A 22,500-nucleotide genomic window follows, 5' to 3' on the forward strand; every position below is an offset into this window, starting at 1 on the left:
GTTTTTCTATATTTTCTAATATTTTAACGATGAATGTTTAACAGTATGATAATTTCCATTCAGGATCAATAAAGTATATCTGCTTATCTTATTGCTTTTATCATTCAACAACTTACCCCAACAAAAACACACAAAAAATAATTGAGCTTTATATAGCGCAATATCCACTAAATGTGCTCAAAGCGCTTTACAATGAGTCCCTGGTCAACAGCAACATTTAACACGTAGGACGGGACATGACGCCTGTTAGGCGATATTACATTTTTTTCGGACAAAGACAACGCTGTTAACGGTCAGGTACTCATTTTACACCTGAGTACGGTGAGAGAATGTGAGTAAAGAGCCTTTTCCAAGGACTCAACTGTCTGCAGAGTGTCAGCGGACTGTGCATCCCGAGTACAACGTTAAGCTGGACTCCACAAAGGAAAATTATTTTACTAAAGGCCCCAAACCTCAGTCTGCAGACTGCACCGTAGCCACCGTTAAATTATAGCCTGACACTAAAACCTACAAAGACCCATATTTTTAGGTTTGTGGACCGCCTAGTGAGTTGTCGTTAACAGTGATCAAGGAACCAAGTGATCTCAGTGGTTTGAACTGTTGAATACAACTCACGATTTGTTTTCTTTTGTGGCCAAAGACGTGCTTTTTGATGTCATTTGTTGGTCAGTGACTCGTGCCAAGGGAAACAACTCAAATATTCCCTCAACTAACCTAAGAAAAAATGTAACCTAGTACCTTTAACTAACCTTAATAGGAAAAATAAACACCCTAGCACCTTTTGAAAAAAAATCCCCCGACCTCGAGCTTACCCTAATAGAAAAAAAAAACAACAACATAGGACTGCTTTCAATACTTCACATAACGAAATGGCGACACGAAAACCAAAAACAATGAATCTTTATTAGGAAAGTTTAAACGTTCACTAACCTATCAAGGTTTGTTCTAGAGTTTTTAAAATGCTACTCTATATTGACAAATTGAATAAATAAACGCATGACAAAACATCAAAGGTGAAAATACAAATTGAAATAAATGCTAACACGAGGGGCTTTCGAAGACCTCCCACTTTTTAATTCACCCCATCAAAACACTCCATCTGTGAGACATTCCGAAAGCTCCTACATCCCAAGTATTCTTTCAATTTGTATTTTCACCGTTGATCTTTTGAAGGCGTTTATTTATTCAATTTATCATCATATAGAAGCACTCTTGAACAAGCCTTGATAGATTTGTGAAAGTTTAAAATTTCCTTATTTGACCATTGTTTTGATTCTCGGCCGCCATTTTGATTTGTGAAGTATTGAAAGGCAGTTTAAAGCAGTCCGAGTGTATTTTGGTTGTTTTTTTTTTCTATTTGGGTTAGCTCGAGATCGGAGGATTTTCTTTCTATTACGGTTTGTCATAAGTCTTAGCAAAGGTTGTAGAGTGTTTGTTTTTCCTATTAGGGTTAGTTAAAGTTACTATTTTTTCTTGGGGTTAGTTGAGGAAATATTATTTGAGTTGTTTCCCTTTGTAGCAGCTTTCGGAAGGTCTCCCACCATTTTTTAATACTTGGGTTGTTTCCCTTTACTCTCGGAGCTTTCGGAAGGCCTTCCCCATCTCAATTGCCAAAACCGACGTGTGCGTACATATATGCAGGTCTGACATCCGAACCCACTTATCGGCCTAGTGTAACAATGCGTCATTTTTTGAGATTTCCATTTCAGCAATGAACCCATAAGGAATTGGGTTATCAGACCTGCGAAAAAACAAGTGCACGTCGAGCAAAACATATTAACAATTAACACCTTTTTATTTTTGGGTGGTTCGTTACACATTGTTATCTATAATTTAAATTTATCTGTTTATAGTGTTAGAGAGACCTTCCGAAAGCTCCTACATCCTCAGTATTCTTTGGTTTTTTATAATGTTCTAGTAGCGGGTTTGGGAGTGGGGAGACTTTTTTATAATGTTCTAGTAGGGGGTTTGGGAGGGGGGAGACTTTAAAAAAATGAAGTTTCCCCCCTCCCAAACACCCTACTAGAACATAATTAAAAAAAAAAAAAACAAACAAAAAATACTGGGGATGTAGGAGCTTTCGGAAGGCCTCCCTAGTGTTATTTCTCACCTTTGATGTAAGAAAATCAAGGTTATTTTAAAACTAAATTGAATGCAATTTCATTCCCGAGACGGGAGCATGTTGTTGATTGTTTGATTTATAAGATGTTATCTCTTCTAAAACCATTGTTAGGATGACGTGTATCCTTTTTTTTTCTTTTTAATTAATGAAACGAAATATTTTTTTTGGCAATTGTTGCAAATATTGATGACGTCAAAATTGCTGTCATGTTAATTTCGTGTAGCTTATAGTAGGGAGACCACCAACATCAATAGTAACTACCCTGAACCAGGGCCTCTCTACATAATATTAGAAATTTCTGGATTCAGATGAAGCCGAATAAATCCCCGAATAACTAAGAAATACTGCAGTGCCCTCCGTACTAAAGTCACAACAAGATCTTGACAGTCTCAAAACTCTGGCCCAGGACCGTGACCAATGGAGACAATTAACAACATGGATGGAGAGAGCGGCTATACTAATCGATCATGACTGAATCACACAATTCTCAGCAAGCGTCATTTTTCGGACTGCGAAGCTTACTACTACTACTACTACTACTACTACTACTACTACTACTACTACTACTACTACTACTACTACTACTACTGCTACTGCTACTACTACTACTACTACTACTACTGCTACTACTACTACTACTACGACTACTACTACTACTACTATTACTACTACTACATACTACTACTATTACTACTATTACTACTACTACTATTACTACTACTACTACTACTACTACTACTACTACTACTACTACTACTACTACTACTACTACTACTACCTACTACTACTGCTACTCCTACTACTACTACTACTACTACTACTATTACTACTACTACTACTACTATTACTACTACTACTACTACTATTACTACTACTAAATACTACTACTACTATTACTACTATACTACTACTACTACTACTACTACTACTACTACTACTACTACTACTACTACTACTACTACTACTCTACTCCTACTACTACTACTATTACTACTACTACTACTACTACTACTACTACTATTACTACTATTACTACTACTACTATACTACTACTACTACTACTACTACTACTACCACTACCACTACTACTACTACTACTACTACTACTACTACTACTACTACTACTACTACTACTACTACTACTACTACTACTATAGTCTCAACTTATTATTTTTCATTTTCATTGAGTTGGAGGTGTGGGTCCATGAGAAGGAAGAACCTTGTCTGGACGCCGGTTTGGATCATTCTTGGTCTGACTAATACTCATATCCAACTGTCCCAGTAGGATAGGATCTATGCTGGTATCACCTTCAGGGTCATGGCATAGCAGCACACAAGCTCCTGTACGATGGCAACGTGATGATCCTCCACTGCCCAGAAACTAAACTTGAAGGTGGCTGTGGTATCGATATAATTATTTATTAATGTACAATACCCATTCTCGGGTATTTACTCACTTCTGCCCATCGTCTCAATAAAGATGGCTTCCTGTTAACCGTTAACTGTCCTTACCGACCTTTTTCGGGATTTTCCCCAAAACTTCACTTAAACGCAAAAGCTGTTAGTTCTTGCTATGCATATTTTTTGTTGCTAAACGAGCTCCTTAACACAGTGTTACTATACTTTAACTATAGCAAACATTTTTGTTCTAATATTATGATGTACAAAAGAAATTGGAATGAGAAAACTGTTGGCTGCATAGTGACAAATGTGACGATTTTCCTGTGGGAGGCAAGGAGAGGGTTACAAACAAAACATGATGTCTTGACTCGTTTATTTCTTAAATATGATAATCTAAGCCCAGATGTTATTGTGGCTATGAAACAGTTCTTTGGGCTGAGGAAAACATTTGAACCCGGGTTGACGAAATGAATTTGGAGGTGTAGCCATGCTCTACTACTACTACTACTACTACTATTATTACTACTACTACTACTACTACTACTACTACTACTACTACTACTACTACTACTACTACTACTACTACTACTATAATATCTATAATTGTGTATTTGGTCTAATGTGCGCTAATTTACTAATCTGATGACCTAAATTTTGACCAATTGTCTCAAAATTGTTTAATGTTTTCAGGTCTTCAGGTCTTCGGGTTAATCTTATTTTTGCAAAAGGCCATATTATGGGCCCATCATCGCAAATTTTACAAATCAGTCAAGAAACAAATAAATAATATATATAGTATTATTTATTTCGCTCCATTACTACATGTCGAGCACTATTTGTACCATATTTGTATCCAACACGATTCAATATCCTTATATATAATAAAAATGAAAACCCTGAAATAATAGTGCTCAACTTTTTGATAAAAGGAGCTATTTATAAAATATGTTCGAATGCTCGAGACAATATTGTAGAAGCTGATCATAATTATACTTGAAATATTTTATATATATAAACCTACATAATAAATTAATAAATTACTTCAAGGTCTTGAATATCGTTGCCTTGGCACAAAAGGTTTTTTGTCTGCACGTTTTAGTAAATCAAAGATGCTTGTAAATTTAGTTCTTGTTGTCAGAACTAAAAATTCATAGTTCTGTGAAGTTGACAACACTATAGCAAGTAATGTGTATACCATACTGACCACCAAATATTGATGTAAAGCTGTTGAGGTATGAACATTAATCCAGAGATTAACGTTCTATTCATGGAAAATATTGGTCATTGATAGAATGTCTTCTTTTACTTTTTTTCTTCATAAGACAAAGACTATGAGTTAACTTGTCTATCTTTGTTTTCAATCCTGCCCAGTGTACCAATATTATGTATTTCTCGTGACAGACCAACGGGTGCACATGCTTTCGTATATTGCTGTTGTTATTGAAATTTGTATTAATTATGTAGATTAAGGAGTACTTTATAGAATTATACAATTGTTTTACCACGTTTGATATTTCCATATACTAATTGAAACTGTCTTCTCCATTTGCCATTAATTGTTCACTATCTTCATCTACTTACTTGACACAGGATTTTAATATTCGAAAATGGACCATTTAAAAAAAAAGAAAAGAAAAGGGAGTAAATCATATTCATTACGCACTAGCCGTCTTTGTTGTTATGGCTCATACAGTCGTCACCGACGATTAGCCCACCTTGTAATAGCTCATATCACTGATAATCCACCACTATCCTTTGATAAAATGTTTACCATTAAAGACACCCCATTCCTAAATTTTCTGCTCTTTTTTTTCCACCAAATATTTAACAGGCTACGTTTCTTGATTTTCACATCTGTTTTTATCTTGAGACTGAAATGTAAGCAATGCAAAACTCACAAGAAAAATCAAATAATTCCAAGTGTCTGAATTCTGAATATGATCTATGGAAACTTTCAAGGTTTTTAAGTCCTTTTAAATATGTGACATCTGTCATTAGAGGCTGTCTGTTTCGGGTATTTCAACTTTGTAGAGTTTAAATTGTCTAGTGATTCATCTTTGTATTGCATTTGTTTAAATGTCTTATTATTTAAAGATGGACACTAAAATATAGTCAAAGTTACGCAAAATAATGTGTATTATGAAATAATGATAGTAACATAGTCACCTACCATTTCCATGGTGTCATGGAGGGATTGTGTGGAAAGATTGTCATGTCCTGTTGAATTTATTTTCTCTATGCTTTGCTAAGAATAAGAAATTTGTGGCATTCAGAAACCAACTTTGTAAAATATTGTCAATATTTGAAAGCAGAGATTTGAAAATTATTGGTAACATGTTGGAAGACGACGAGAATAAGTGCTTTGTCAACCAAATATGTGGGCGAGTGGTAAAGCACTTGCTTTCAGATTGGAAGATGCAGGGTTCGAGTCCTGCTTTGAGCGGCGCATAGTTGAGTCCTTGGAAAAGTCTCTTTACTCACATTCTCTTACTGTACTCAGGTGTAAAATGATTATCTGCTGGAAGTTAACAGCATTGTCCCTGTTTGACAACAATTCTAACATAGCCTAACAACAGGCATCACGTGTTGTCATCCATATTATGTGTTTCTGTTCATCAGGGACCCGTGAGAAGCACTGGGAGCATGTTTAGTGGATATTTCGCTATATAATGCTCAACCTTGTTCTTTTAAATTTACGTTTAACTAATTTCACGAGTATCGTGTTATATTTTTTGTTATTTTATTTATTTTGTAAAACACCCTTGTGATGTGTATATTTTTATATGTTTTCCATTTACCAAAAATACATGTTCACTATTTCCTCCAGGCTTGACAAAGATTTCTCTCAAGTGGCTTTACAATGGCTGCATCATAAGTCAAATCAATGTGACGCTACAGATCAATTTGGTATTTTGTCGGGATGAATGAGATGATCAAAATCACAACATTCATGCTCGGTGTTGTTTTTTTTTTAATTTTGTTTTGTTTTCAAGATTTAAAAAAAATGTTTTTAGTTAAAGCACTTACAGATTGAATGGAATTGATGTCATTCAACTCTTTGTTATTTTGTTTCAGCCAGCCATCTTTATGAGTAGTTCTCACTAAATAGTATTTATCAGATTATAAAGGTGAAGGTTGCACATAGTTCTGTGTGTTGATACATACTTTTTTTATTTGTTTAAATTAGAAAAAAAAATATATATATTACTTTTTTTTAAATATTTTTTTTATATAATTAAAAAATTTTTTTAAAAAGATATATAATATGATACATAAGTATTCAATGGATTCAAACTGGAAATAACCGAGAGTCGTATTTATTCTACTGATTATTTCAATGTGCCATATTTATGACAGATAAGACATTTTCAATAAGGAAGAACAGAATAACCATTAATGTAGACAATATCAGCAAGAGATGCTTTGAAAGGCTTACTTATAGCTATTACTAATTAAATTATATTTTAAAAATTTAAGATAGAATTAATGCGAAAGGAATACGTTTTAAAAAAAATAAGACCCTAAAATATGGATTACTTCCCTTGTTCTGAGATTAATGTCATGTGGCGGAATATCTGGAGAAAAAAAAAAACCAACACTCACCAAAGTTGTTCTGTTGTTTTATACCTAATGCCCATAAAGAAAGTTTCGCCTATTTTTAATTGCTAGTTTGGCTAATTTTGCGTGATACAGATATCTGGGATATCAAAAGTTACAGCAAAACTTTAAAAAATGGCCGCACGTTGTATCTCAATGCAAATCTAAATTGATAAAATTATTAAAAACAAACCGTTGTTGTGACCTAATATTAATATCATCATCATTGCCTTTTTCACACTGGGTCAGGGTATAGGTCACAGACAAACAGTTTCCATCCTTCTCTATCATGAGCTAACTTTTTTTTTTTATCTCATTCCAGGTCTTACCACTTCTCTGTAAATTGGTCGCCCAAGCTAAAAAAAAAAGGATTTGGTTTGTCCGTCTGCGTTTCTGTAACGGTTTGAGTTTAATGGGAAGGGATGTTAACCCTTTGCCAACCCCCATCCTGGAGGACCAGGTGACTCAAAGATGGGGGAATCACACACCATTAGTCGCCTTTTACGACACGCTGGCTTGGCGTTGGGCTATTCTTGACCCTCTCAGTTGAGTTATAGTAATAATATATTATAGATAAATTAGATTTTTTGTTCTCCGGATAAATAACACTTTGACTACAAGTCAATATATCTACTATTACTATTAGTCATTGGAGTGGCGCCTGTATGTGTAATTTCGTCCATGATAATGATGATGATGGTGATGATGATGATGATGATGATGATGGTGATGATGATGATGATGGTGATGATGATGATGATGATGATGATGATGATGATGATGGTGATGATGATGATGATGATGATGATGATGATGATGATGATGATGATGATGGTGATGATGATGATGATGTGGTGATGATGATGATGATGATGGTGTGATGATGATGATGATGATGATGATGATGATGGTGATGATGATGATGATGATGATGATGATGATGATGATGATGATGATGATGATGATGGTGATGATGATAAAGATGATGACGACGATGACGATATACACAGTTTTCTGCCAATTACCAGTAACTTGATGTAGGTTTAACCTACCTTGATTATAATAAGTATTTTACTAGAACGCATCACCCATACGTTTTATTTGACATCTGCTGTATAAATAGATATAGAGAATATCTGGGGTATCAAAAACTACAGCACAATTTTCAAAGATGGCCGCACGCTGTGTCTCCATGCAATCGATAGAGAGCTGTAAAAAGAGCTGTAAAATCCACGTAACTTCTCGCATCGTTGAGCGCTAAGAGCATGGTAACAAAAGCGTGGACATTCACCATTTAAGTAGTTATATTCAAATGTTTTATTTATTACCATTTCTATTGTGGGATCATTTCTCTATTTCTCTTGCTATTCGGGTAAGCGTGAGAAAGTGCAGCTATGTACCCTTGTGGTATGACACTCGCCTTCGGAATCGCATTTCATGCTTCTTTCGGATGACGCAAGTGTGAATCGTGAAGCGCGCCAGAGTGGGGTCGTCGCGGAGTCGTCTCGCTGGCGTTGACGACGCATCAAAAAGTTGTATGAGAACTACTCATAGATATGGCTGACGAAAAACAAGAACAAATTAAATATCTGAGTGACCTCAGTTCGTTCTATCTATAGATAGTATGCACTTGGCTAAGAAGTTCACAACATTGCCATCCGGAAGTAAAACGGACCAACACAAAAAACTGTGTAATGATTATCGTTTATAATCTGGTTAATGAGAAGTACTCATAAACGCGGATGGCAAAAAACAATGACAAAGGCATGAGTGACGTCATCTTCGAACATATCTATAACGTACTAAGGGAGACAGCGATATACAGAGAGAGACGCAAAACTTCTTAAGTGGCCATATGTTTTTATATAGCAGACGGTGCGTTCGGTAAACATCCTCTCGCTCATAATGTTTATTATGTGTAATACACTTGAAATGTTCATGTGTTTTCGCAGCTTTCTATAGATAGAATGCGCATGGCCAAGGAGTTCACAACATTGCCATCCGGAAGTATAACGGACCAACACACAAACTCTGTGTAACCATGAACTTTTATAGTCTGGTTAATACAGTTTAGTGAGAACAACTCACAAACGCGGATGGCAAAAAACATTAACAAAGGCCTGAGTGACGTCATCTGCATACTTTCTCTATATATTCATATATGATATCTTCTCATTTATTTGTCTGGGACGATATTTTTTTTTTTGTGTGTGTATTCGTAAGGTTGATAAATCGGGAAGAAATGGTGTGTATTTTATTAAAATGCATACCATCAATACGCAAATGCCATGTTTACCGACTTGACATTGAACAACCACATATTATGGAAAAAGCCCCTAAGTTTCATATTTCCATCTTTTTAGTCTCCGGGACCAACGCATTCATTTATGTGTAATCTTGAGTGTTTATAGTCTGATTATTAAAAGAATTTAGTGAGAACTAATCATAAACAAATGGCTTGCTAAAAACAATAACAAAGAGCTTGGTAACTCCGATTTCGTTTCCATCAGTGAGTAAAGTTCAGCTGATTGATTTAACGACTGAAAGTCGCTTCCACTCCGTTTGTGTCAGTCGGCGCGTCAACGAATCATCACAAATGAGGCGAGTAAAAAACCTGCAAAGCGACTCCACTCTGTATGAGCGGTGCGTTCCGGTCTATTGATATTGACATGTATGCTTTCACGAGAATATCTTTATGGCACAGTATAGATAGTTCGAAGATGACGTCACTCAGGCCTTTGTTATTGTTTTTGCCATCCGCGTTTGTGAGTTGTTCTCACTAAACTGTATTAATCAGACTATAAGAGTTCATGGTTACAGAGATTTTGTGTGTTGGTCGGTTATACTTCCGGATGGCAATGTTGTGAACTCCTTGGCCAAGCGCATCCTATCTCTACAAAGCCACAGACGAAAACGAAATGTTTTATTTTTATTTTTGTGTGTCATCATCTCCTTTTTAAGTATTATTGAAAGGAGCAATCAAAAGAGAGATATAGATGGAACTAAATTTACGTCACTGAGCTCTTTGTTATCAATTTAAGATTGCCATCTTATGATTTTTTTTTTCTCATTAAATTTTCTCAATCAGATTATAAACGTTTAAGGTCACACATAGTTTTGTGTGTTGGTACGTATGTTGTGAGTATTTTACCTAAACGCGTAACATCAATAGATTGTGGTCATCATCACCTACAGTTCGACATGAATTGTTATTCTTCTAGACCGCTAGTTGGATGATTAGTTTTCACTCTTATCATTATATAGTAGTAGTAGTAGTAGTAGTAGTACTAGTAGTAGTAGTAGTAGTAGTAGTAGTAGTAGTAGTAGTAGTAGTGTAGTTGTAGTAGTAGTGTAGTTGTAGTAGTAGTAGTAGTAGTATAGTAGTAGTTAGTAGTAGTAGTATTAGTAGTAGTAGTAATATGTATAGTAGTAGTAGTAGTAGTAGTTTAGTAGTAGTAGTAATAGTAGTAGTAGTAGTAGTAGTAGTAGTAGTGGTTGTAGTAGTAGTAGTAGTAGTAGTAGTAGTAGTAGTAGTAGTAGTAGTGTAGTAGTAGTAGTAGTAGTAGTAGTAGTAGTAGTAGTAGTAGTAGTAGTAGTAGTAGTAGTAGTAGTAGTAGTAGTAGTAGTAGTAGTAGTGAGTAGTAGTAGTAGTAGATAGTAGTAGTTGAGTAGTAGTAGTAGTAGTATAGTATAGTAGTAGTAGTAGTTAGTATAGTGAGTAGTATCAGGGCTCGGTAGCGAATGACATTTGCCGTCTAACATTGGTTTTTGGAGACCTACCTCCCAAACAAGAGTTCACAACTTTGTCCGAGGGATGATGATGATGATGATGATGATGATGATGATGATCATCATCATCATCATCATCATCATCATCATCATCATCATCATTGTCATCATGACAAATTCTCAGATACAAGTCCCAAGACGACCAACCCTCCAATAACGACACAAGGCACACGACACGTAACACACGACACACACCACACCTCACACGAGACAAACTAAAATGGACACTAGAGTTTAGGATCTCTCACAAATGTGACCCTACGCATCGAAGCGGTATTAAATCGGGGTTTGGAAAACGAAGAAAACCGGTTTTAAAGTGGAAATGGTCAAAATGATCAAATTTCAGTTTTTGGTTGTTTCATAAACTACAATCATTTTTCTACATGAAAACATAATAATTCAACATAAGTATTGACGATAAGTTATATATATCTAAAGTTTAAAAAAGCAACTATCAGAGAAACATTCAAAACAAGAGTTGACTTTCTCTCAGAGAGCCACCATTTCCAAGGCTTAGTAATATTAAGTCTTTTCCTCCACCAATAAGATGTAAGATACCACAGCAAAGGGCGTGTCCTTATCTATCTCAGAGTAAGCATGACTGTCTCCACAATGTCATGGTTCAATCAATAATGAACTTTAAAAACTGTAAACAACTTGACAACTTTACAAATGAATGATTCTGATTGGTCAACGCTGATCACATGCACCTGTGTTACATATGTGTGTGTTTGTGCATTTCGATACACACCAAGTGCTATTATTTCTTTGTCTAGTTGCATTGGTTAATGATCACATCGCTGAAGCTGTCATCTGTCTCAAAATGGAACAATGCGATGAAAAATTTGACCAGCCCATTTCTTTAATTGCAATCTCATTGGTCAATATGTTTCCAGTTGATTGACTATGACTTACTTTCTCTCTACCCTCCCCCTCTCGCTCCTCTTTTTCTTTCTTTCTCTCTCTCTCTCTCTCTCTCTCTCTCTCTCTCTCTCTCTCTCTCTCTCTCTCTTGCTCGCTCTCTCACGTGTGTGTGTGTGTGTGTGTGTGTGTGTGTATGTGTGTATTTTATTCTCTCATTCTTTCTCTTCCTCTCCCATCCTCTTTCTTGATATTTCTACCCTGCCCACCCGGCTTCACTGTACTTTGAAATTATAAATCCTTCTTTAACTTTTGGCATTTTGAAAGCGTATTTCCTCTGATAAATAAGACAAAAATTTCACATTAAAATTCTTATTTCATTGATTCTTTATTTAAATACAAAAAATTCTTCAAAAAGTGAGCAATGTCATACAATTGTCGACATTAAAAATATTTTTTTGGGGTGTTTTATCTATCTTAAGGACATCTTACATAATAATGAATAACTACAACGGTAATACTTGGACTATTTCAAAAATGAATATGTACATTGTCAACTGTATAATCGAAGCTCATGCCAGATTCAGTGATGCCAAATCTCCGGTTTCACCGGAAAAACAATCCGGTCTGGAGCAAAAAATTCCGGGTTACGGGCAACTTCCGTCAAATTCCGGTGATGTTTAGTTGTTCCAAGGATACTCCCCCTCCCGCCCCCCGTCCCGTCCAGTCACTACTAATACAACCACCACCACAACATCATCTTCATTACCACTACAACTACAACCACCATCACCACCACATCATTATTACCACTACAGCAGCAACCGTCACCACCACATCATCATCACTATCACTACTACTACAACCACAACCATCACTACCACTACTTCTACAACCACCACCGCCACACTATCATCACTACCACTACAGCAGCAACCGTCACCACCACATCATCATCACTATCACTACTACTACAACCACAACCATCACTACCACTACTTCTTCAACCATCACCACCACACTATCATCACTACCATTAATACTACAACCACCACCACCACCACCACATCATCATCACTACCACTCCTACAACTACCACCACATCGTCATCATCACCACTGCTACTACTACAACTACAACCACTATTACCACCACATCATCATCACTACTACTACAACCATCACTACCACTACTAATGGAGTCCATTGATCTTAGATTATCCCTCCAGAATACAAGATACAACTTCAACTGCATCTACTGACCGCCAACAAACAAGAAAAACAAAATAAAATTACCTGATGTTAGGAAGGAAATCAACGAGATGCTAACTTTGCAACACACGCGTCCTGGCCATTCAATTATACTCGGCGACTTTAATTTTCACTTCGACAACGTCACAGACACCGCTAAATTGCACGAGTCACTATCGGAGAACAACATGTGCCAGATCGTAACAACGCCAACCCACTCTGCTGGTCATATTTTAGATTGGGTAATTGTAGAAAATTCACATTTCCAAAAAACCAACGCCACCGTCGATTATCTCCCCTTTTCGGACCACTCCCTCATTTCTTTCAATCTTGACGTTTCAAAACCATGCCAAGAAACCACCACCACATCAACCAGAAACATTAAAGGCATTAATTTGGACAATTTCAGAGGCGATTTAGAAACAAAACTTTCAAAAAATTCACTGATTTCTCCAGACCAGTGGAATAGTTGTCTCATCGAAACGCTTGACAAACATGCGCGATTCCAAACAAGGACCGTCACCAACCGCAAGTATGCTCCGTGGTATACGTCGGACGTTAAAGAAGCTAAAACGAAGTGTCGGAGAGCAGAAAGACTGCTGAAAACATCAGGCCTTACGATTCATCGTGAAATATTCAAGAACGCATTTCGTGCCTGGAAGACAACAATAAAAAAGGCAAAGACCACGTATTTTCTTTCAAAATTCGAAACTTCTAAATCTTGTAAACAATTATTTAACATCTGCAATGATCTACTTGGACGTGAAAGATGCACTTCATTACCATCTGCAACCAATCAAAGAGACTTGCCAAACACATTTGTCAACTTTTTTAAAGAAAAAATCCATAACATTCGTTCAGAACTAGATCGGCATGAACCATTTATAGATACAAATACGTTCTGTGGTACCCCATTAGACAAGTTCCAACCAGTTTCACCTAGTTTCATAAATGAGTTGATAAAAAAAGCCCCCATTAAACCCTGCGACCTTGATCCCCTACCAGCACAGCTTTTGGCCAGCTCCATCCATTACATCAATCATAAATACATCCATACTGACTGGCGAAGTTCCATCGTGCTTTAAAAGTGCCCTCGTCAAACCACTTCTGAAGAAACCATCATTGGACCACAATATATTAAACAATTATCGTCCTGTATCAAATTTACCTTTTTTGTCAAAACTTTTGGAGAAGGTAGTTCTTACAAATTAATCTCATCTTAAGAACAACAGTTTGCAACAACCCTTTCAGTCAGCCTACAAACATCAACACAGTACTGAAAACGGCGCTTCTTAAAATCTTTAATGACTTGTTATGTAATGCTGATGCTAACAATATCAATGTATTATGCCTTTTAGATCTTTCAGCTGCCTTTGACACCATTGACCATGACATTTTGTTAAGAAGACTAGAAAATACGTTTGGCATAAAAGGAATTGCCCTTAAATGGTTTACATCATATTTACAGGATCGATGGCAGACTGTCGTGGTGAATGGTGTTCAGTCAGAACAAGTTTTACTAAATTTTGGAGTGCCACAAGGCTCTGTTCTTGGCCATGTCCTTTTTACTGTATATATGCAGCCCCTTTCTAGTGTGATATCCAGATTCAATCTGAGTTATCATTTTTATGCAGATGATACGCAGATATATGATTCAGCACCTCTTAGTAATTTACAGTTCTTAATACAACGAATTGCGAGCTGTTTTAATGAGATTAAATCTTGGATGTACCACAATGAGTTAAAATTAAATGATAGTAAAACTGAGATTTTAATGTGTGAGAAGGCCGAGTATCCTTAAACAGGCAAATAAATCGCCTATTACTCTCGGAAATAGCACAATAGAATTTTCAAATAAAGCAAAAAACCTTGGCGTCATCATTGATAAAGATCTTTCCATGACAAGCCAAGTGAATAACACCATACAATCTATGTACATAGAAATGTAAAAAATAAGCAAAATTCGTAATTTAATACCAAAGCATATAACAGAACTTTTAATTAATTCCCTGGTTTTATCTAAATTGGACTATTGTAACTCCCTTTGGGCGAATTTAGCTAAAGACAAAATTAGCAAACTTCAGGTTGCTCAAAATAACGCAGCCAGGCTCATTGTACGCAATAACAAAAAATACCCGTCAGCAACTATTCTTCTCCGTGAGTTACATTGGCTTCCTGTTGAAAAAAGAGTTGCCTATAAGATTTGTACTGTTGTCTACAAATCCCTGAGCACGAACAGTCCCTCCTATATTAAAGACCTTCTAAACATATATGTCCCCAATAGAAACTTGAGGTCAAGCAATGACCGATCAATCCTTGTCAAACCTAAGCCATTGCGTAAAATAGGTGAACAGTCTTTTCAATTTTCGGCCCCCCATTTTTGGAACGCTCTCCCATCACACGTGAGATGCTCGGATTCGTTGACAACGTTCAAATCTCGCCTAAAGTTTTATCTTTTTACGTCATTATGTTGCAATATTATTTTCATATTTTGTTGTTGTTAAATTGAATTCGTATCACGTTTCCTTTACACTTGTCTCACTGTAATATGTTTTGTTTTATATCACTGTAAAGCGCTTAGAGCCTGTGACAACGGGGTAAAGCGCTATATAAATGCCATTTATTATTATTACTACTACAATCACATCACCATCCCGACCACCACTACTGCAACGACCACCACATCACCATCCCTACCATCACTACTGCAACAACCACCACATCACCATCCATGCCAGGACAACTACAACCATTATTACTTCATCATCTCTACCACCACCATCACATCACCATCCCTGCAAATACTATTACAAACACCACAACGCCAACCCTACCACCAATACTACTGCAACCAGTGTTGCGAGCGCCGTAAAAACCCTATTATTACAAACACCACAACGCCACCCCTACCACCACCAATACTATTACAAACACCACAACGCCACCCCTACCACCACCAATACTTTGAATGTTTCCGTTCTCTTATAAGATTCAAAATCTCATTCGTCATCCATTCTGTCTTTGCCTCATTAGATTTTTTTGTTTAGCATTTTCTCGTTTGTAGTTGTTATTGCACCTTTAAGAGAGGACCATTGTTTATCAATTCTACTCTTATACGTTTCTTCTGTTTCTTTATTTGTGTCTTCTTGTTCTTCCATAAGACAATAATATGTATTTTCTACTTCTACAGCATATTTCGCTCTTAGCTCCTCGTTTCTAAGTTCAGCTAGGTCATACATATATATACTACTCAATTATAAAAATAGGCAGCCATTAAGAATAGTAATGGCATGGTAAAACGAAAAATTGTCATTAAAGTCCTGACCTTTTGTTGCAATATACACTGCCTGTGTATTATACAGGATCAATGGACACAATGGTAATCATCAACCGAGGACTCATAAAATATCACTGGAGTTTTTATTCCTATCGCATCGTTTAAGAGCTAACAGGTTCTAAAAACCTTTAAATGCTCGGTGTAAGTTTTATGCATATATACATATTATCAATTATATAATTAGTATACAATGTCAATTAATTTATATTAGTGGGAATTAAATTTCTAATACATAAATAAGTGTCATATTCAATATTCGTAGTATAATTTACTCTCTTTACATTCATTTGGCATGTCCGACTTGTACATTACTAAATTAGTTATATGTGACCCTCCGCCTCGAAACGGTATTAAGTAGGATTTTTCCATACAAAGTATGTTGAAACACGTAAAATCAACGGATATGTTAATTGTCATGGGTGACCTAAATGCTAAAATTGGGAACGGGAAGGAGAGTGACGTGGTTGGCCAATATGGACTTGGGGTTAGAAACGAGCGTGGAGACAGACTAGTTCAATTCTGCATTGAAAATGAGCTGATTATTACCAATACCTTTTTCCAGAAACCAAAGAGAAAATATTACACATGGAAAAGCCCAGGGGACTGGTGTAGAAATCAAATAGATTACATTATGATCAGGAAAAGGTTTCACAACAGTGTAAAATCATGCCAAACATACCCGGGAGCTGATTTCAATTCTGACCATAACCCACGTATTGCAATGCTAACGTTAAAGCTAAAGAAAATTAAAAAAACAAAGATATTAGAAAAATTGGACATCGATCGTCTAAAATGGTCATCATAATTGCAGGAGAAATATAATGTCTCTGTTTCGAACAGATATGATGAACTACTTATTGAATCACAAGAACAATTCTCACAAGCAAATGCAATTGAAGAAATTGATATAAACTGGAACATATTCAAAGACAGCATAAAATTCGGTAATAAGGATATTCCAAAGAAGGAGAAAAGAACAAGAAAGCAATGGATGACACCAGAAATTTTGGATCTCATGTCAGAACGTAAACAAATGAAGAACAGACCAGAGTATGAACCGCTGAATTAGAAAATCCAACACAAATGTCGCATAGCAAAAGGAAATTGGCTTAACCACAAATGCAGGATGATCGAAATATTTGGCCTAGATGGAAAAGCAGCCCACGAGGAAATAAGACAAATTTCGGGCACAAAATGCACCACTGACAACAATAACTGTATTAAAGACAAGAATGGTAAAATATTATTTGAGAAAGAGGATATAAAGGAAAGATGGTGTCAATACATTGGCGAGTTATTTGATGATGACAGGCCCCAAATACCTTTGCCAAGCAACACTGACGGTCCTCCAATACTCGCATGTGAGATAGAAAATGCATTGAAAAATATGAAAGATGGCAAGGCTGAGGGTGAAGATGGCATTGTAACAGAAATGCTAAAAATTTTGTAAGACTTCTCAATTGTGAAACTAACAGATCTCTTTAATAGTATTTACAATACAGGCTATATTCCAGACGAACTTGCCAAATCGGTTTACATCACGCTACCGAAAAAACCAAAGGCGACAACTTGCAGTGATTTCCGCACAAAAAGACTGATGCCCCTTGTAACTAAATTATTATTGAAGATCATCCTAGAAAGAGTCAGGTCTACCATCGATAATGAAGTTGGCGATGAACAGTTTGGCTTTAGAAAAAATAATGGGACAAGAGAAGCAATTTTCTGTTTAAATAATATCACACAAAAATACCTTGATCATCAAAAAGAAATCGATGCATGCTTTATCGATTACGAAATAGCATTTGATAGGGTACAGCATGGAGAATTAATGACATGTCTGGAAAAGGCAGGCATTGATGGCAAAAATATACGGCTAATCACAAATCTATATTGGCATCAAAAAGTAGCCATCAGGATTCAGGGCGATCTGTCACCTTTCACGCCAATTAAAAGAGGAGTTCGTCAAGGATGTATACTCTCTCCATATCTATTTAACCTGTACACAGAGTTTATCTTCCGTAAAACCGAGCACATTCCAGGTATTGTTGTTGGAGGTAGGAAGATAAATAATCTGAGTTATGCAGATGATACAGTATTGTTGGCATCGAACGAGACAAATCTACAGATCCTTGCAAATCATGTAAACCTGAACAGTACAGCAAAGGGTCTAGAGATGAATGTTCAAAAGACGATGGTAATGGTCATGTCAAAGAAGCCTGAAAAAATCGCAAAAGTCCAAATTAATAATCAAAACATCGAACAAGTAGATTCTTTTAAATATCTTGGACAGACAATGACCAACAACGGAAAGAATGAGCTGGAAGTGAAAAACAGGATTGCTATAGCTAAGTCGAGGTTCAGCCAACTGAATAACATTTTAACTTCGCAACAAACGCAGATGAAAACGAGAATAAGAATACTCAAATGTTATGTCCACTCAGCACTTCTCTATGGCTCAGAAACATGGACCTTGAACAAACAAATAGAGAAAAGAATTGAGGCCTTTGAAATGTGGACTTTCCGTCGCCTTGGAAAAATCAGTTGGAAAGAAAAGAAAGACAAATCAAGAAGTCTGTGGCATCCTTGATATCAGACCGACCCTAATGAAAGTAATAAAAACAAGAAAACTAAGGTATTTTGGACACCTAAGACGCCATCAAACTGTCAACAAGGACATTCTTGAGGGTAGAGTTGAGGGGAAAAGAGGAAGAGGCAGGCCAGCAAGAACTTGGAAAGATGATGTGAGGACATGGACAGGATTGTCAGCAGACGAATGCAGTCAGCAAGCCGTCAACAGGGAAGATTGGCGTGTCATTTCAAGTTGACCTCAACCCATGAGATGACACTGGAAGAAGAAGAAAATAGAAATATGCAGACATGAAACTTAGAGGCTCTATCCATATGTAAGTGTTCAATGTTAAGTCAGTAAACGCAGCATTAGAAAATTGATGGTATGTGTATAAATAACCATTTCTGTCAGCTATATCAATCGTGCAAACACACACAAAAAGTTTATAGTCTAAGAGAATTTAATGAGATGAAATCACCCAAATGAATATAGAAAGCTGCCAAAACACGTGCCAAATTCCAATTGTATTACATAGCGACATTATGAGTGAGAGAATGTTCACCAACCTGACACCACCTGACATAGTTACGCATCTTTTGCTATTACAACCCTATTGCGACTTCAGAAACTTGGTGTCTCCATATATCGCTGGCTCCGTTTATGCGTTGGATTTCGTAACAGCTGAGCTGTCCTTTTGTTTCCTTATTTGTCACTGGTTGTCAAACAACAATCAAATCAACTGGCAACATGTCAAACGAGAAGAAGGAGAGAAGGAGTCGGAGGTCTTCAAGTGTAAAACAATTACAATATTACTTACTAACCTGAACATTATTTCATGTTTATAGACCTCTCAAGTGAAACATGACATCAGAAGAGATAGAAAAATATCTCGAAATTAAATTTTTTTTTCAAAAACAAGTTTACACCATAAAAACTGAAATGTTAGCCTCAGGTTATAATTAACACTGTAAATGTTACATCATTGGAGAAATGGTTATGGCGGATGACGGATACGATCATTAGTGCTAGTCTATTTAAATAAATATAGTATTAATAATATATTACAACTTAACATAATAATAATAATAATAATAATAATAATAATAATAATAATAATAATAATAATAATAATAATAATAATAATAATAATAATAATAATAATAATAATACAGCATTCATATGTAATACATAATATCCTAAGACAGTTAACACATTTACTTTACCAAGATTGAACTGAAAACCACAAATTTATTTGAATTCATCATGAAGCAAGCACTGTGATTGAAATAAAAAAAATATCTACATTTGTATTCACTTGAAGAGACAAACAATTAAAGCTGACTTGTGACCAACCAGCTCAACATGCTATAATATTAAGTTGGGATGAACCAAAGGTTGAAAATCGAACTGAAGAGTCACAACGATAAAAATGACTTCATTCATTGTAGACATTAAATATTGATGCACTGCATTTAGTTAGAAAACTCTTAACCAGCCAGCCAGATATAATGTATCAACACACAGAACTATGTGTAACCTTCAACCTTTATAATTTGATGAATACGATTTAGTGAGAACTACTCATAAAGATGGCTGGCAAAAAAAAATAACAAAGAGCTGAGTGACATCAATTCCATTCAATCTGTAAGTGCTTTAACTAAAAACATTTTTTTTAAATCTTGAAAACAAAACAAAATTTAAAAAAAATTAAAAACAACACCGATCATGAATGTTGTGATTTTGATCATCTCATTCATCCCGACAAAATACCAAATTGATCTGTAGCGTCACATTGATTTGACTTATGATGCAGCCATTGTAAAGCCACTTGAGAGAAAACTTTGTCAAGCCTGGAGGAAAAAGTGAACATGTATTTTTGGTAAATTGAAAACATATAAAAAATATACACATCACAAGGGTGTTTTACAAAATAAATAAAATAACAAAAAATATAACACGATACTCGTGAAATTAGTTAAACGTAAATTTAAAAGAAAAAGGTTGAGCATTATATAGCGAAATATCCACTAAACATGCTCCCAGTGCTTCTCACGGGTCCCTGATGAACAGAAACACATAATATGGATGACAACACGTGATGCCTGTTGTTAGGCTATGTTAGAATTTTGTCAAACAGGGACAATGCTGTTAACTTCCAGCAGATAATCATTTTACACCTGAGTAAAGTAAGAGAATGTGAGTAAAGAGCCTTTTCCAAGGACTCAACTTTGCGCCGCTCAAAGCAGGACTCGAACCCTGCATCTTCCAATCTGAAAGCAAGTGCTTTACCGCTAGCCCACATATTTGGTTGACAAAGCACTTATTCTCGTCGTCTTCCAACATGTTACCAATAATTTTCAAATCTCTGCTTTCAAATATTGACAATATTTTACAAACTTGGTTTCTGAATGCCACAAATTTCTTATTCTTAGCAAAGTATAGCAAAAATAAATTCAACAGGACATGACAATCTTTCCACACAATCCCTCCATGACACCATGGAAATGGTAGGTGACTATTATCATTATTTCATAATACACATTATTTTGCGTAACTTTGACTATATTTTAGTGTCCATCTTTAAATAATAAGACATTTAAACAAATGCAATACAAAGATAAATCACTAGACAATTTAAACTCCAACAAAGTTGAAATATCCGAAACAGACAGCCTCTAATGACAGATGTCACATATGTAAAAGGACTTAAAAACCTTGAAAGTTTCCATAGATCATATTCAGAATTCAGACACTTGGAATTATTTGATTTTTCTTGTGAGTTTTGCATTGCTTACATTTCAGTCTCAAGATAAAAACAGATGTGAAAATCAAGAAACGTAGCCTGTTAAATATTTGGTGAAAAAAAAGAGCAGAAAATTCAGGAATGGGGTGTCTTTAATGGTAAACATTTTATCATAGGATAGTGGTGGGATATCAGAGATATGAGCTATTACAAGGTGGGCTAATCGTCGGTGACGACTGTATGAGCCATAACAACAAAGACGGCTAGTGCGTAATGAACATGATTTACTCCCTTTTCTTTTCTTTTCTTTAAAATGGTCCATTTTCGAATATAAAAATCCTATGTCAAGTAAGTAGATGAAGATAGTGGACAATTAATGGCAAATGGAGAAGACAATTTCAATTAGTATATGGAAATATCAAACGTGGTAAAACATAAGTATAATTCTATAAAGTACTCCTTAATCTACATAATTAATACAAATTTCAATAACAACAATATTATACTAAAGCATTTGCATCCGTTGGTCTGTCACGAGAAATACAAAATATTGGTACACTGAGCAGGGTTGAAAATAAAGATAGACAAGTTAACTCATAGTCTTTGTCTTATGAAGAAACAAAAGTAAAAGTAAACATTCTATCAATGACCAATATTTTCCATGAATAGAACGTTAATCTCTGGATTAATGTTCATACCTCAACAGCTTTACATCAATATTTGGTGGTCACATTACTTGCTATAGTGTTGTCAACTTCACAGAACTATGAATTTTTAGTTCTGACAACAAGAACTAAATTTACAAGCATCTTTGATTTACTAAAACGTGCA

At 35.7% G+C, this 22,500-nt stretch overlaps 1 protein-coding gene across 4 annotated transcripts in view; it reads right to left on the bottom strand.

The window, feature by feature from the left end:
• The window catches only part of LOC144959773 (uncharacterized), a 27,810-nt gene extending 25,563 nt beyond the window's left edge, over window positions 1–2,247 (bottom strand). For all 4 annotated transcript variants that reach the window (XR_013642675.1, XM_078892509.1, XM_078892510.1 and 1 more), the window contains exon 1: window positions 2,111–2,247. The gene's annotated coding sequence lies outside the window, so the exon portion shown is untranslated. The remainder of the gene's footprint in view (window positions 1–2,110) is intronic.
• Between the last annotated feature and the right edge of the window lie 20,253 nt (window positions 2,248–22,500).

This window comes from Berghia stephanieae, chromosome 14 (assembly GCF_034508935.2).
Source record: "Berghia stephanieae isolate SIO BIC M18660-M18661 chromosome 14, UCSD_Bste_1.3, whole genome shotgun sequence".
Taxonomy (NCBI): domain Eukaryota; kingdom Metazoa; phylum Mollusca; class Gastropoda; order Nudibranchia; family Aeolidiidae; genus Berghia; species Berghia stephanieae.